General features: G+C 40.1%; 1 pseudogene; it reads right to left on the reverse strand.

Moving 5' to 3' along the window:
* Window positions 1-5312: 5312 nt before the first annotated feature.
* On the reverse strand, window positions 5313-5686 carry LOC125157697 (60S acidic ribosomal protein P1-like; annotated as a pseudogene).
* Between the last annotated feature and the right edge of the window lie 7568 nt (window positions 5687-13254).

Genomic DNA, 13254 nt, shown 5'->3' on the forward strand with positions numbered 1-13254 from the left:
CAAGAATCATGAACAGATTCTAAAACTAGTGAACGAAAGTCCACAGTTCAATAAGGTAGTGACATCATTTGAAAGAATCTTCCTCGGGGCGCCTGGGTGGCTCGGTCGGTTAAGCGTCCGAGTTCGGCTCAGGTCATGATCTCACGGTCCATGAGTTCGAGCCTGGCGTCGGGCTCTGTGCTGACAGCTCAGAGCCTGGAGCCTGTTTCAGATTCTGTGTCTCCATCTCTCTCTGCTCCTCCCCTGTTCATGCTCTGTCTCTCTCTGTCTCAAAAATAAATAAACGTTAAAAAAATTAAAAAGAAAAATAGAGAAAGAATCTTCCTCAAAAAAGGAAGAAAAAGATACTATGATAGAGAGCCCTGGAAGGTGTCACTTTAACCAAGGGGTCAAAAAACAACATTACCAGTCATATGCTTCCTGATATATTGCACCAAAAAGGATACATATCACTACTATAATATTGCTAACAAAAAAAAAATGCATATCTGATCTGATGAGGAAAGAAGTGATAGAAGTTCTACATAACAAATGGACTGTATTCACCAAAAATACTGATGTTATAAAGCAGGTCAGAAACTGCTTTTTGAATTGTGTACAGTTCTCCACTGCAGATTGTGCAGTCTTACTCCAGAGTCCTAGGAATCTGTATTAATAGTCTTTTATTGGGGCTAGCCATAAACTCTAAATGGTGTCTTTTAGAGAATGACCAACCAACAAACAGACCCTTAATTATAGAGAACAAACTGATGGTTACCAGAGGGGAGGTGGGTGGGGGAGAGTGGGTTAAATACGTGATAGGGGTTCAGGAGTGCACTTGTCGTGATGAGCACTGAGTGGTGTATGGAAATGTTGAATCACTATTATTGTACACCTGAAACTAATGCAACACTATATGTTAACTAACTGGAACTAAGGTAAAAACTGGAAAAAAAAGTTGTGTCTTTTGTCAACTTTCATACCCATAATAACATAGAGTCTCCCAGATTATATGTGACAAGCAGTAGAAACACTTGGATTACAGCCTTTTCCTGAGACAGAGCCCTTTTCTGCTCTGCACCCCACTCACAGCTGAGACCATTTTGTGTCACTCAATATATGGGCTGGAACAGTATTGCCACTTATGGATTGTGCTTTGTGCAGAACCCCAAAGGGCATTCTAGGAATTGAGCTTTCTTCTTTGTGGAGGAATGTTTGAGATGCAATCACGTTCCCTTCACTACAGAGGAGATGTGTTGCCATATCTCAGACCACTGATCCTTAACATTTTTACCAATGGTGTGAACTCCTCTCTTTGGAATGCATTCACCTGACCAAGACTTTCAACATATTTGCTACTTCTTACTGGTCTAGTTAGCAAGCTCTAGTCAATATGTTGGAAATTTTTGATGTTCTGTAGAATGTCCAGACAGTTAGATGTCTTCAGAGTATATGACATCAAAGGGTAGGAAATTTACTATAGACCTAGGACAGGACTGTAAACATATATTGTTATCTCTTCCCAGTAAATGCAAACTATTTATAGTCCTCCCTTTTGATATAAACAGAAAAATATGCATTTGCCACTTCAGGGACTGCTTACCATGTACTTTGGTTGTGTTCATCTGCTCTAGCAGAGACATCACTTCTGGCACAGTAGCAACAATTGGGGATAGTAAATGTTTGAGTTTGCAGTAGTCCACTAATACAATATGGAATGTGTTTGGATTTTGAAAGTATGAGACTGACATATTAAATGGAGATATGATAGAGACCACCAATCCTGCATTCTATAGGTGCTGCTACCCTTAGAATGTAGGATTGATTTTTACTTACTGTCTTGGTTGAGAATGGGAGTAATTTCTAAAGCTTTTACTTGGCCTTTCACACTATCATAGCTCTTACCCTACAGGCCAAGAAACCAATGTGAGGTTTGGCCAACTACCAACATTACCTATTCTAATTGCAAATTTTGCACTGTGTACCCAAAGGATTAACTGTAAGATGGGGCTGGACCAGAACTCCATTCACTCATTCATTCACTCAAAGTAAGCTGTACATCCAACATGGGGCTTGAACTCAAGACCCTGAGATCAAGAGTCACATGCTCTACTGACTGAGCCAGCCAGGTGCCCCAGGACTCCATTTATTATCTGGCCATTATATGTCCTCACTCTGACTGGGGTCCATGTGATGCATTGAATTTTTGGATTCCAGCATCAGTTTGGACCCTATGTCCAACAGTCCTTGCAATGTTTGTATATTTATGTACCCCAGGGAAGAGCTACTTAAGTAAATGAACATAGCTCTAACTGGGAAAGCACTGAAAGAATTATTGCATTCACTTGTCAACATTTTGAAGGGTCCTGCTTTCTGGGGACCAGGCCTCTCTTTCAATCCAAGAGTTATGGGTGTTAAGCTGGCTCAATTCTGGAAACTGAGCAAGAGATGGTGATTTACATTAGGTAATAAATTTCCTAATAATCTATTCTTGATTTCTTCTGATTGTACTGATCAAAAAGAACCCTTGTCAGAGGCCCATCTATTTGGCTCTGAGAGATACTGTATTCTGCTAATCACTTTCATAACCTTCTACAGGTCAGACCATCCTGGCTGCCGTTTTGATTTTTCTGCTCGAAATAATAATTTAATCCATCTGACTCCGATCATTCCATACTACCAGTTGTTTCTTGTTTTAAGTTACTACCACTTCCTTTGCTATCATTAATCCAATTTTTTAAAAGATTTTATACTTAAGTAATCTCTACATCCAACATGGGGCCCAAACCTACAACCCCAAGATCAAGAGTTGCATTCTTTACTGACTGAGTCAGCCAGGCACCCTGAGCCCAATTCTGTAATAGCATATCTTACTTCCTCATCCCTTACCTACAGAGGAGAACAGCCACTAAAATTTTTAGTGGTATGATTGTTTGTATTACCACCATATTTTTTACCATTTGGTATAAGGTGTATCCTCTGGGCCCTACTTTGAAGCATATACATCATGGTGGCTTTTCTGATATTACATAGTGTAACAAAATGGTCTAGTATGCTATGAGCATTTTATGAGGTTTTTTTTAATTTTTAAATTTTTAATTGATTTATTTTTATTTTATTTTTTTAGAGGTGTTTTTGTTTATTTTTGAGAGAGAGAGAGAGAATATGAGTGTGGGAAGGGCAGAGAGAAAGAGAGACACAGAATTGGAAGCAGACTCCAGGCTCTGACCTATCAGCACAGAGCCTGATTTGGAGCTTGAACTCACAAACCACAAGATCATGACCTGAGCTGAAATCGTACGCTTAACCGACTCAGCCATCCAGGTGTCCCTTTTTGTAATTATTTAAATGAGCATTTATTTTTATTTTATTTTATCTTTAATGTTTATTTTTGGGAAAGAGAGAGTGCACAAGTGGGGAGGGGCAGAGAATCCCAAGTGGGCTCTGTGCTGTCAGCACAGAGCCCGATGTGGGGCTCCAACTCCAAAACTGTGAGATCCTGACCTGAGCCGAAATCAAGAGTCAGGCACTTAACCGACTGAACCACCCAGGCACCCCTTTAATAAGCATTTTATTACCTTCCCCTACTGTCTGCAGTGTTATGTCTGGGTTTTCTCACTCAGTTATAAAGACTATTGCTTTTCCCATGCTTCAGCATATTCATACAATAGCAGTGGGTCCTTGTCAAGGTGTTAAATCCTGTATCCCAGAAGAGCTCTCACAAATCAATAAACTTTCCATTTTCTAATGTCAGGGAGCAAGAATTTCTGTTCCCTTCAGAGGGCCTTCTAGCTAGACTAAGAATCAAACTGACATGAGCTAGATTAATAGGAGAAAGTAAAATTTAATAGCATATGTACAGGGAATCCACACGAACCCGGAAATTCCAAAGACAGGCAAAATGAGTACATATGTCATCCTGAACTAATGAGATGGGGGTAGGGGTCTGGGACTTCAGAGGAAAGGAATACAATTCACAGGAAATAAGAAGCAGATATTTGGTAATTAGATGTTTGCCCTGCCATACAGATGGGTCACTCAGATAAAATTTATCTCTGCTAATAACCCTTATTCTGGGAAAGATCCCCAATAGAGTTTCCTACCTAGTTAAGGGAGAGGCAAAATTCTCTCTTGAGGCTGTCGGGTCTCAGTTGCCTTCAGCTCAGAATCATCTTCATGTCAAAGCGGCCCATCATAGGGGTGCCTGTCCTCAGCTCCTACACTAACATTATGTTCTGCCCATACTTGGTCCAGTGCCCTCTGATCACAGTCCTACATTAACTGTTATAGCTCTTGGTGGTGTATGTTGACTAGAAACTTCAGATTTCTTTACAACATAGTCTCTTTTCTTCTTTCTTTTTTTTTACGTTTATTTTTGATAGCGAGAGAGAGAGATAGCATACATTTGGGATGGGGAGAGGCAGAGAGAGTGGGGGACAGAGCATCCAAGTGGGCTCTGCACTGACAGCAGTGATCCCAATATGGGGCTTGAACTCACAAACTGCGAGATCATGACCTGAGCTGAAGTCTGATACTTAACCCACTGAGCCATCCAGACACCCCTAATGTTTTTTTAAATTTATTTATTTTGAGAGAGAGAGGGAGAGAGAGAATCTCAAGCAGGCTCCACGGTGTCAGCACAGAGCCTGATACAGTGCTTGATCTCATGAACCTTGACATCATGACCTGAGCTGAGATCAAGAGTCAGAGTCTTAACCAACTGAGCCACCCGGGTGCCCCTTCTATGTCGTCTTTTATCACTTTTAGTAATTGATATTTGTGATTTTTAAAATTTAATCTCAATTCTCAAATATATTACTGAAAAGTTATTTGTAATATCTTTTTATGTGTTTTTAATGTCTTAAAGGTTTGTATTGATGTCCCTTTTTTTTTCTCTGATATTGGTAATTTTATCCCCTAACCTGACAAAACATGTTTAGTATTCATTAATTAATGTCAGATATTCCAAAAGATGAATATTTCCTTTTATTCTCCATTATATGCTTGTGTTCTATTTAATTAAATTCTACCTCTTTAGTACTTGTGAAATAATATATGTTTTCCTTATCTTCGAGTGTCTATTAAACAGTAATCTTTTTTTAATAATTTTTTTAATGCTTGTTTATTTTTGAGAGAGAGAGCGTGGCTAGGGGAGGGACAGAGAGAGAGAGAGAGAGACGGACAGACAGACAGAATCCCAAGCAAGCTCCAAGCTGTCAGCACAGAGCCTGATGCAGGGCTCAAACTCACAAGTGATGAGATCATGACCTGAGCTGAAGTCAGACACCTAACCAATATAGCCACCCAGGTGCCCCAACAGTGATCTTTTTTTAAAGAGTTCAGCTTTTTATTGAACAGGTTACAGAAAGGATTTAGTCAAAAAGACCAAAGCCCATGTCATCATCAGACTCTTCTGATTCTTCTTTCTTTGCTTCCACTTTCTTCTCCTCACCTGGGGCAGCAGTAGTGGAAGGAGGGCCTCCTGCTGGTACAGCACTGGCTGCTGGGGCAGGTCCACCGGCCTCTACCTTGCAGATGAGACTCCAGATGTTGATGTTGGCCAGAGCCTTTGCAAACAAGCCCTGCCAGAAAGGTTCAGCATTTACACCTGCTGCTTTAATGAGGGCATTGATATTATCCTCCGTGACAATCACCTCCTTATCCACTCAGCAGAGTAGGTGCAGGCGAGCTCTAACATGGAGACCATGGTGCAGGCGAGTGCTGAGCAGGTGCTGCCCGGCACGGTGCTAATGGCCAGACGAAGTGAGGGGCTCATCTCAACACGGCCTTAGCTTCCTTGCTCAGAAATACTGAGTACCTTAGTGGCAGCAGAGGAAAGCTAATATAATTTTGGAGGTAGAATCCTTCCCAGTTTGTAATATATTTAAAGCAATGATAATAATATTTGCCTTAATCCACAGTTCATGTGTCTTTCAAGTTTTCTAACTAGCTGTATATATACATGTGCAGTAAAGGAGTGGTAAACGTCTATCACAGAGCTAGAAAATTCTCAGTTTGGACCCTAACTGGATTTTTTAATTAAGTTTATTTATTTATTTTGAGAGAGAGAGAGAGAGAGAATGGGCAGGGGAGAGGCAGAAAGAGAGGGAGAGAGAGAATCCCAAGTAGGGTCCCTGCAGTCAGCACAGAGCCCGACGCAGGGCTTGAACTCACGAATCATGAGATCATGACCTGAGCTGAAACCAAGAGTTGGATGTTTAACTGGTTGAACCACCCAGGCACCCCTAACTGGATTCTTTTTTAAGTGTATTTATTTTCAGAGAGAGAACATAAGGAGGGGAGGGGCAGAGAGAGAGGGAGAGAGAGGATCGAAACCACAAACCATGAGATCGTGACCTAAGTTGAAATCACAAGTCAGTTGCTCAACTGATGAAGCCACCCAGGTACCCCTAACTGGATTTCTTAATAGCTATATTAATGGACAAATTTACATATTTCAAACTCACTTTTCTTGTCTGCAAAATGGAGATAAAAACATATTCCTATTGGTATTATTGAAAGAATTAAGAGAGGGAACCTAAAACTCAGCCCTTTCTAGATTCATTGTATATGTTGGCCTCATTCCATTTTTCTTTGTTTTGTTTTGTAAATATAGTGTAGGGGAGGAAAAATAATTTTTCCCCTACCTCTGTAGGTTCTTGGCTGAGACACGCTGTAATAAAACACAGATTAACAAGAGAAAAAACTAAGTTTAATAATATGTATACCTCCCATATATATGGGAGAGACCCAGCAAAACTGAGTAACTCCCAGAGATGGCCCAAGCCACTGCCTTAAATAACATCTCCAGCTAAAGACAAAAGATGTTGGAGGGGGAGAAGTAATGGGAGGTTATCAGGCAAAGCATAGTAAACAGGGTATGGTTGTTATGCATATTTAAGTCCACTCTTCTCCACTTACAAGTTTCTAGAGATTTAGTTATCCTGGTACAGAGAGAGAGAGAGAGAGAGAGAGAATAATTATAACTGTAGATGTCTCTTACTGAAGGGTAATTTTTACTTTTTTTTTTTCTTTTTTAATTAAGTAAGCTCTAAGTCCAACATGAACTTGAACTTGTGACCCTGAGATCAAGAGCTACATGCTCTACTGACTGAGCCAGCCAGGTGTCCCTCTACTCAGTTTTTAGAGCTCATTCTATGTCTGCTGTTTCTTAAAAATAATCAGCCTAAAATAATCCTTATGCCAAAGAGACCTATTTTGTGGACAAATTTGGCTTCCCTTCAAAGAAATTGAAATGCAAAAGTGAATAGCCCCTACAAGGTAATATGTAAATTAGCAATTAAACAAGACTATAATTCAGACTTCCTAACTCATTGTTGAGGTAGAATATTCCCTCAGGAAAATTATTTACAAAAGAAGAAAAAAACAATTAGCCATTTTTAGTGTTTGTTCAGAAGTTATCATATAGACCCTAGCTTTCACTTTTAAATATTTCCTATAAAACTAATATTTTTCCCTGTTTACACATCATTTTGCCAAAAGACTTGATTTTTTACATTGATCTTTAATCCATTTATGCCTTGATTTCAGCTATAAAATTATCTAGGTTTTGATGATCCATACCATTAAGCGAAACACAAAAAATAAACAAGAACAAATTGCATTCCTTTTTGGCAGAATTACATTTGCAATTGTCCACATTAGTATGCCCCTTTTGTTAGCTGCTAGGCATTGTTTTAGGAAGGAAATGTTTTCATTCTGAAATGCAATTAGGAGAATAAGAAAAGAGTAATATCAGTGCTTTGCTGCCTGGATTTTGCATTTTGTGTTAAGGATTCTATAAGTGTTTGAGTTATAAATTTTCACACAGTATTAAAATATTTTAAAGTGGTAATAAAAACAAGGGGCGCCTGGGTGGCTCAGTTGGTTGAGCGACTGACTCTTGATACTGGCTGAGGTCATGATCCCAGGATCGAGCCCCATGTCAGGCTCAGTGCTGAGAATGGAGCCTGCTTGGGATTCTCTTTTTCTCCCTTTGCCCCCTCCCCAGCGCACACATGCTCACTCCTTCTCTTTCTCTCTCTCTCTCTCAAAATAAAAGAAAAAAAGGTAATAAAAACAAAATACATTAATTCAAATGTATTAAAATGGTAATTGGATCCTATCAGATCTTATGCTGTCATAATAACTGATTTTTGGTTCATACCTTAGACACTTCTTTTTTGTAATTGTGTATTATGAAATTTGTAGATTTTCAGTTCTTTTTTTTTAAATTTTTTTAACGTTTGTTTATTTTTGAGACAGAGAGAGACAGACCATGAATGGGGGAGGGTCAGAGAGAGAGGGAGACGCAGAATATGAAACAGGCTCCAGGCTCTGAGCTGTCAGCACAGAGCCCAACACAGAGCTCAAACTCACAGACTGCGAGATCATGACCTGAGCCGAAGTCGGACACTTAACTGATTGAGCCACCCAGGCGCCTCTGCAGTTCTTTTTAATAGGAAGGAAAGAAGGGAGGGAAGCCAGAGAAAGCAAAGATAGCATGATTACATATAGTCGAGTGAAGAATAGTTACTTAATGGAAAATAGAAAAGCTCTGACTAGACGAAGTAGAAATGAATGCTGACTGATGTGAGGAACAAAGACAAAAGGAAAAAAACGAAATTTCCTTACAATGTGCAGCCCATGGACAAGTCCTTGAGGAGGGCAGAGCGACCTTCCTCTAGAAACTCAACTGCCTCAAGGTTAATACTTTGCTAAGGGCAAAAGGCAATCTTAGCTAACATTAGCTCCATCTCCAGGTCCTGTAAGTCTCCTCTAAATTTCTTAAATGTTTATTTACTTATTTTTGAGAGATTGAGAGAGAGTGCGAGTGGGGGAGAGGAGCAAAGAGAGAGGGAGAGAGAGAATCACAAGCAGGCTCCATGCTGACAGTGCAGAGCCCAATGCGGGCTCGATTTCATGAACCATGAAATCGTGACCTGAACCAAAATCAAGAGTTAGACACTTAACCAACTGAGCCACCCAGGCACCCCTGTAAGTTTCCTTTAATATATAAAAATTCCTTTGGAAACTTCCTTTATCTCTATCCCCCAAGGTATATGTTAGCAATCATCCTCTGAGCACATGGCCCACTGATATATATCAGAAGGGTCTCATGACTAAGGTTTTACTAGACAGTAGTAAGTGACCTTATCCTAACAGCAGCTAACCCCTCAAGGCCCTAGAAACCTGGCTTCCAGATTCCTTAGAGACTTACACTACCCCTACCCCTTCCCAGCTTGAAAGTATATAACCAGTCACCCCTCACAACCCAAGTGCAACTCTTCCTGCCCATGGGTCCTGTCCCTGTGCTTTAATAAAACCACATTTTTGCACTGAAGACATCTCAAGAATTCTTTCTTGACTGTTTCCTCCCGGACCCCAACATTTTTCACATCACTGACCATGGAAATATCTCTGATAACTACTACAAATGAATAACAGGAAAAAAAAATGACTTGAGGCCATCAGTACAACCTCACAGAAAATAGTTTTGGTAGTCAGTGAACCAGAACATTGAGAACTTTTGAGAGGGGGGTGCCTGGCTGGCTCAGTCAGTAGAATATGTGACACTTGATCTCAGGGTTGTGAGTTTGAGCCCCACGTTGAGTGTAGAGATTACTTAAAAACAAAATCTTTAAAAAAAGAAACTACTTTCTAGGGGTTGGATTGTTAGAATCAAGTGAATTTATTTGTGTGTGTGTGTGTGTGTTTACACATACATATATGTATCAATTCATATGGGCATATATTTGAGTCCAATGTATGAGCTCTTGTTAGATGACACAACACTGGTTTGCAGTATAGACCAGATGGGAGGGGAAATTTGGAACATCACAGAAAGGCATTGAAATAAAACCTGCACAGATCAGCATTCACTCCCTCTGTGTGGAATAATTTTTCATTTATTATTAAACAAGCTGTGGGGCCCCTGGTTGGCTCAGTCAGTAGAGCATGTAACTCTTGATCTCTCAGTTGTAAGTTCAAGCCCCATGTTGGGTGCAGAGATTACTGAAAAATAAAATCTTAAATTACATTTGGCTTTTTTTTTAACCTGTAAAAATAATTAGTTTTTGATGCAAATTTTAAGTTACCTATTTTAATCAGTGATAGAGAAGGTTATAGTGTCCCAGTCTTAAAGGAAATATCTCATCACCAAAGAAATACCTTGTATCAGCTATTAGAAGTAATAGGGCAATGCAAGAAAGTACCTAAAGATTAGCATCTAATATCTGTGATGAAGCTGGTGAAATCCTTTGTCATAGACGAGTTTATTGCCACTTTTCAAAGTCTCCCTTTGGGATAGTTTCTTCACTATATATCCTTTGCCTATGGGAAGGTTTTAAATATCAGAACTTGATACCCTGTTTTTGAAAAATTCTCAATATATCAGTGATAGCATTTAGCAACAAAAAAGGAGATAGTTTCACGAAATTTCAAGTTGCCCTTAAAATAATCTAACCCATTCAAATGAGCAGATAGAAGACCTAAGAGATTAAATGTCTTGACTAAGATCATTGAAACAGCCTATGTCAGAGTTGGAAGGAGAATCCACTTTTGATCTCACACTTTAATGTCTCTGGTACATTAGTTTCCTACCTGAACTGTCAAAGTTTCAAGTCCCTTTTCTCACACACACACACACACATCAGGAACAGGAAAGTAAGGAAAGAAACACATGTGTATGTAACTGAAAGTATCTATTTAAAATACAATTATAATTATTCCTGTGTGTATATGACCATGAGCAAATTAAATTCAGGTACATCAATAGTTCTAAAAGGAGACATGAGGAAATGGTGTTAGATTATAAGATATAATCATTCCAAAAACTTTATGCTTAGTATTAAGGACTGACAAATCAAGAAGAATGTATAGATATATTTTAAGTTACTTTCATCAAAAATTCTAATTGAATTTCATGTTTATATCATGGATAATATGGAAAAGATGCTGGCAGGAAGAACAACACATCTAGGTAAATTAAAGACTGTCTGAACAGCCGGATCCCTAAATCATTGAACCTGTTTCAATGTGGAGGGTTGTGAAAAGTTCACTCTGGTGTATTCACCAGTGCCATGTATTCCTGAAATCTTTTTTATTAAGATTCTATTTTTTAAATAATCTCTCCACTCAATGTGGAGCTCGAATTCACAACCCTGAGATCACAAATCACAAGCTCTATCAACTGAGGTAGCTAGGCTCCCCTCCCTGAAGTATTTTTCATTCATTCATTCATTCATTCATTTATATTGACTTATTTATTTTGTAAAGTTTATTTTCAGAGAGAGAGAGATAGAGTGTGGGTGGGGGAGGGACAGAGAAAGAGAGAGAGAGAGAATCTCAAGCAGGCTCCATACTGGCAGCGCAGAACCTGATGCAGGGCTCAAACTCAACCATGAGAACCTGACCTGAGCCAAAACCAAGATTTGGTTGCTTAACTGACTGAGCCACCCAGGCACCCCTTATTTATTATTTTTTTAATGTTTATTTATTTTTTTTTTTTAAATTTTTTTTTTTTTCAACATTTATTTATTTTTGGGACAGAGAGAGACAGAGCATGAACGGGGGAGGGGCAGAGAGAGAGGGAGACACAGAATCGGAAACAGGCTCCAGGCTCTGAGCCGTCAGCCCAGAGCCTGACGCGGGGCTCGAACTCACGGACCGCGAGATCGTGACCTGGCTGAAGTCGGACGCTTAACCGACTGCGCCACCCAGGTGCCCCAATGTTTATTTATTTTTGAGAGAGGCAGAGAAAGAGGGAGACATAGGATCCCTAGCAGGCTCTGCACTGACAGCAGAGAGCCCAATGTGGGGCTCGAACTCATGAATCGTGAGATCATGAACTGAGCTGAAGTCAGGTACTTAACCTGTTATGAAACCAGGCTGGAACGCTGGTAGAAAAACCAAGCAGCGCTCGGAGATCTTGGTGGATTAGAGATTTATTTTACACTGGCAGGCTCAAAGAAGACTGTTTCTCCAAAGGTGTGAGCCCGGAATGCAAGTGGGGAGGGTAATTTATAGCCGACAGCCTCCATATCTGTGGGGGTTTTCCTGCGCACAGCAAACATAGGAAGAAGAAACCGGAGGAGGGGTCTCTAAGCTAGAGACCAGAGTTTGGTTTTAGTCCAATCAGCCATCTTTGGTGTACTTTATCCACTTCTCCAACGAACCAACTGAGCTACCCAGGTGCCTCTGAAATAGTTTTTAAAAGACAGTTTGCACTATAGTTTGAAGAGCAACCACAGGGGAGATATTTGGCAATAACTATCACTGGTCTGAGATTCTATCCTACTGCCAAGCTAACAAGTTAGTCTGTCACATTTTAATGGATTCTGGCAGAAGGTACAATACTCCAAGGTCAGAGACAAAGGTCTTTATTGCTCACAAGACAGCAGGCAGCATGAGCTTCCTATTTGCATATGTTCCCCTTGTCCTTCAAGTTCCTTAGAATTGGTATGGAACAGTCCCGATGGATACTGTGCAGAGTGGGTTTATGTCTCAAATAAGGAATCCTGAGCTTAAGAAGCAAATTCTTTACAGGAAACTTCCAACAAACCTGCCTAGCCTTTGCCCCAAGGGAGATATTATCTTTATTGCCCTGAAGGGCTAACAAATCTGTCTTCTGACCAAGGACTGAGACACTGCTTTTATCATCCAAGGCTGTTTGGTTATACAAACATCCTTAAAATAGAGTCTAGAGCAAAAGCTCTCAGTGTCTTTATTTAAAGGCGTGTAGAAATGTGAGAGATCCGTGGAAAATTGTTTCCCAACAGGTGGCTGCTCCATCAGTCATTCATGAATGTACGCAGACTATTCCAATGAACTTGCCCTGATTGGACACCTTCTCAACTTTGCTGGGCCAGAAGATGGGATGTGACAGCTGGCACCTGCTTTCAGGAGCACGCATCGAAAAATGATGAACCTTAAATCATACATGTGCCCTCCCGAGCCTTCACAACACCCCTTACAAAACTTCCAATGTCCATGCCCCTTGTTTCTACGAATTTTTCATTCTACACTTAAGAACAAGAAAAGGAGGAAAGTAGGAAGCATTTTACGATTGAATCATTTTAGTATGCAATGGTTTTATGGACTTCCTTCCAGGGCTTTTTCTGGCTTCAGATATGTAACTGGGATGTGCACATCAGGCAACTTCTGGGAGGAAGGAGAGAAATTACCCACTTCTCTGCCTGAGGAGTCTGGGGTGACAGGGTGTGAGACCATGATGTCAAATAACCATCACATCAGTCATTGTCACTTTTTACTGGA

This window comes from Prionailurus viverrinus, chromosome X (genome assembly GCF_022837055.1).
Source record: "Prionailurus viverrinus isolate Anna chromosome X, UM_Priviv_1.0, whole genome shotgun sequence".
Classification (NCBI taxonomy): Eukaryota; Metazoa; Chordata; class Mammalia; order Carnivora; family Felidae; genus Prionailurus; species Prionailurus viverrinus.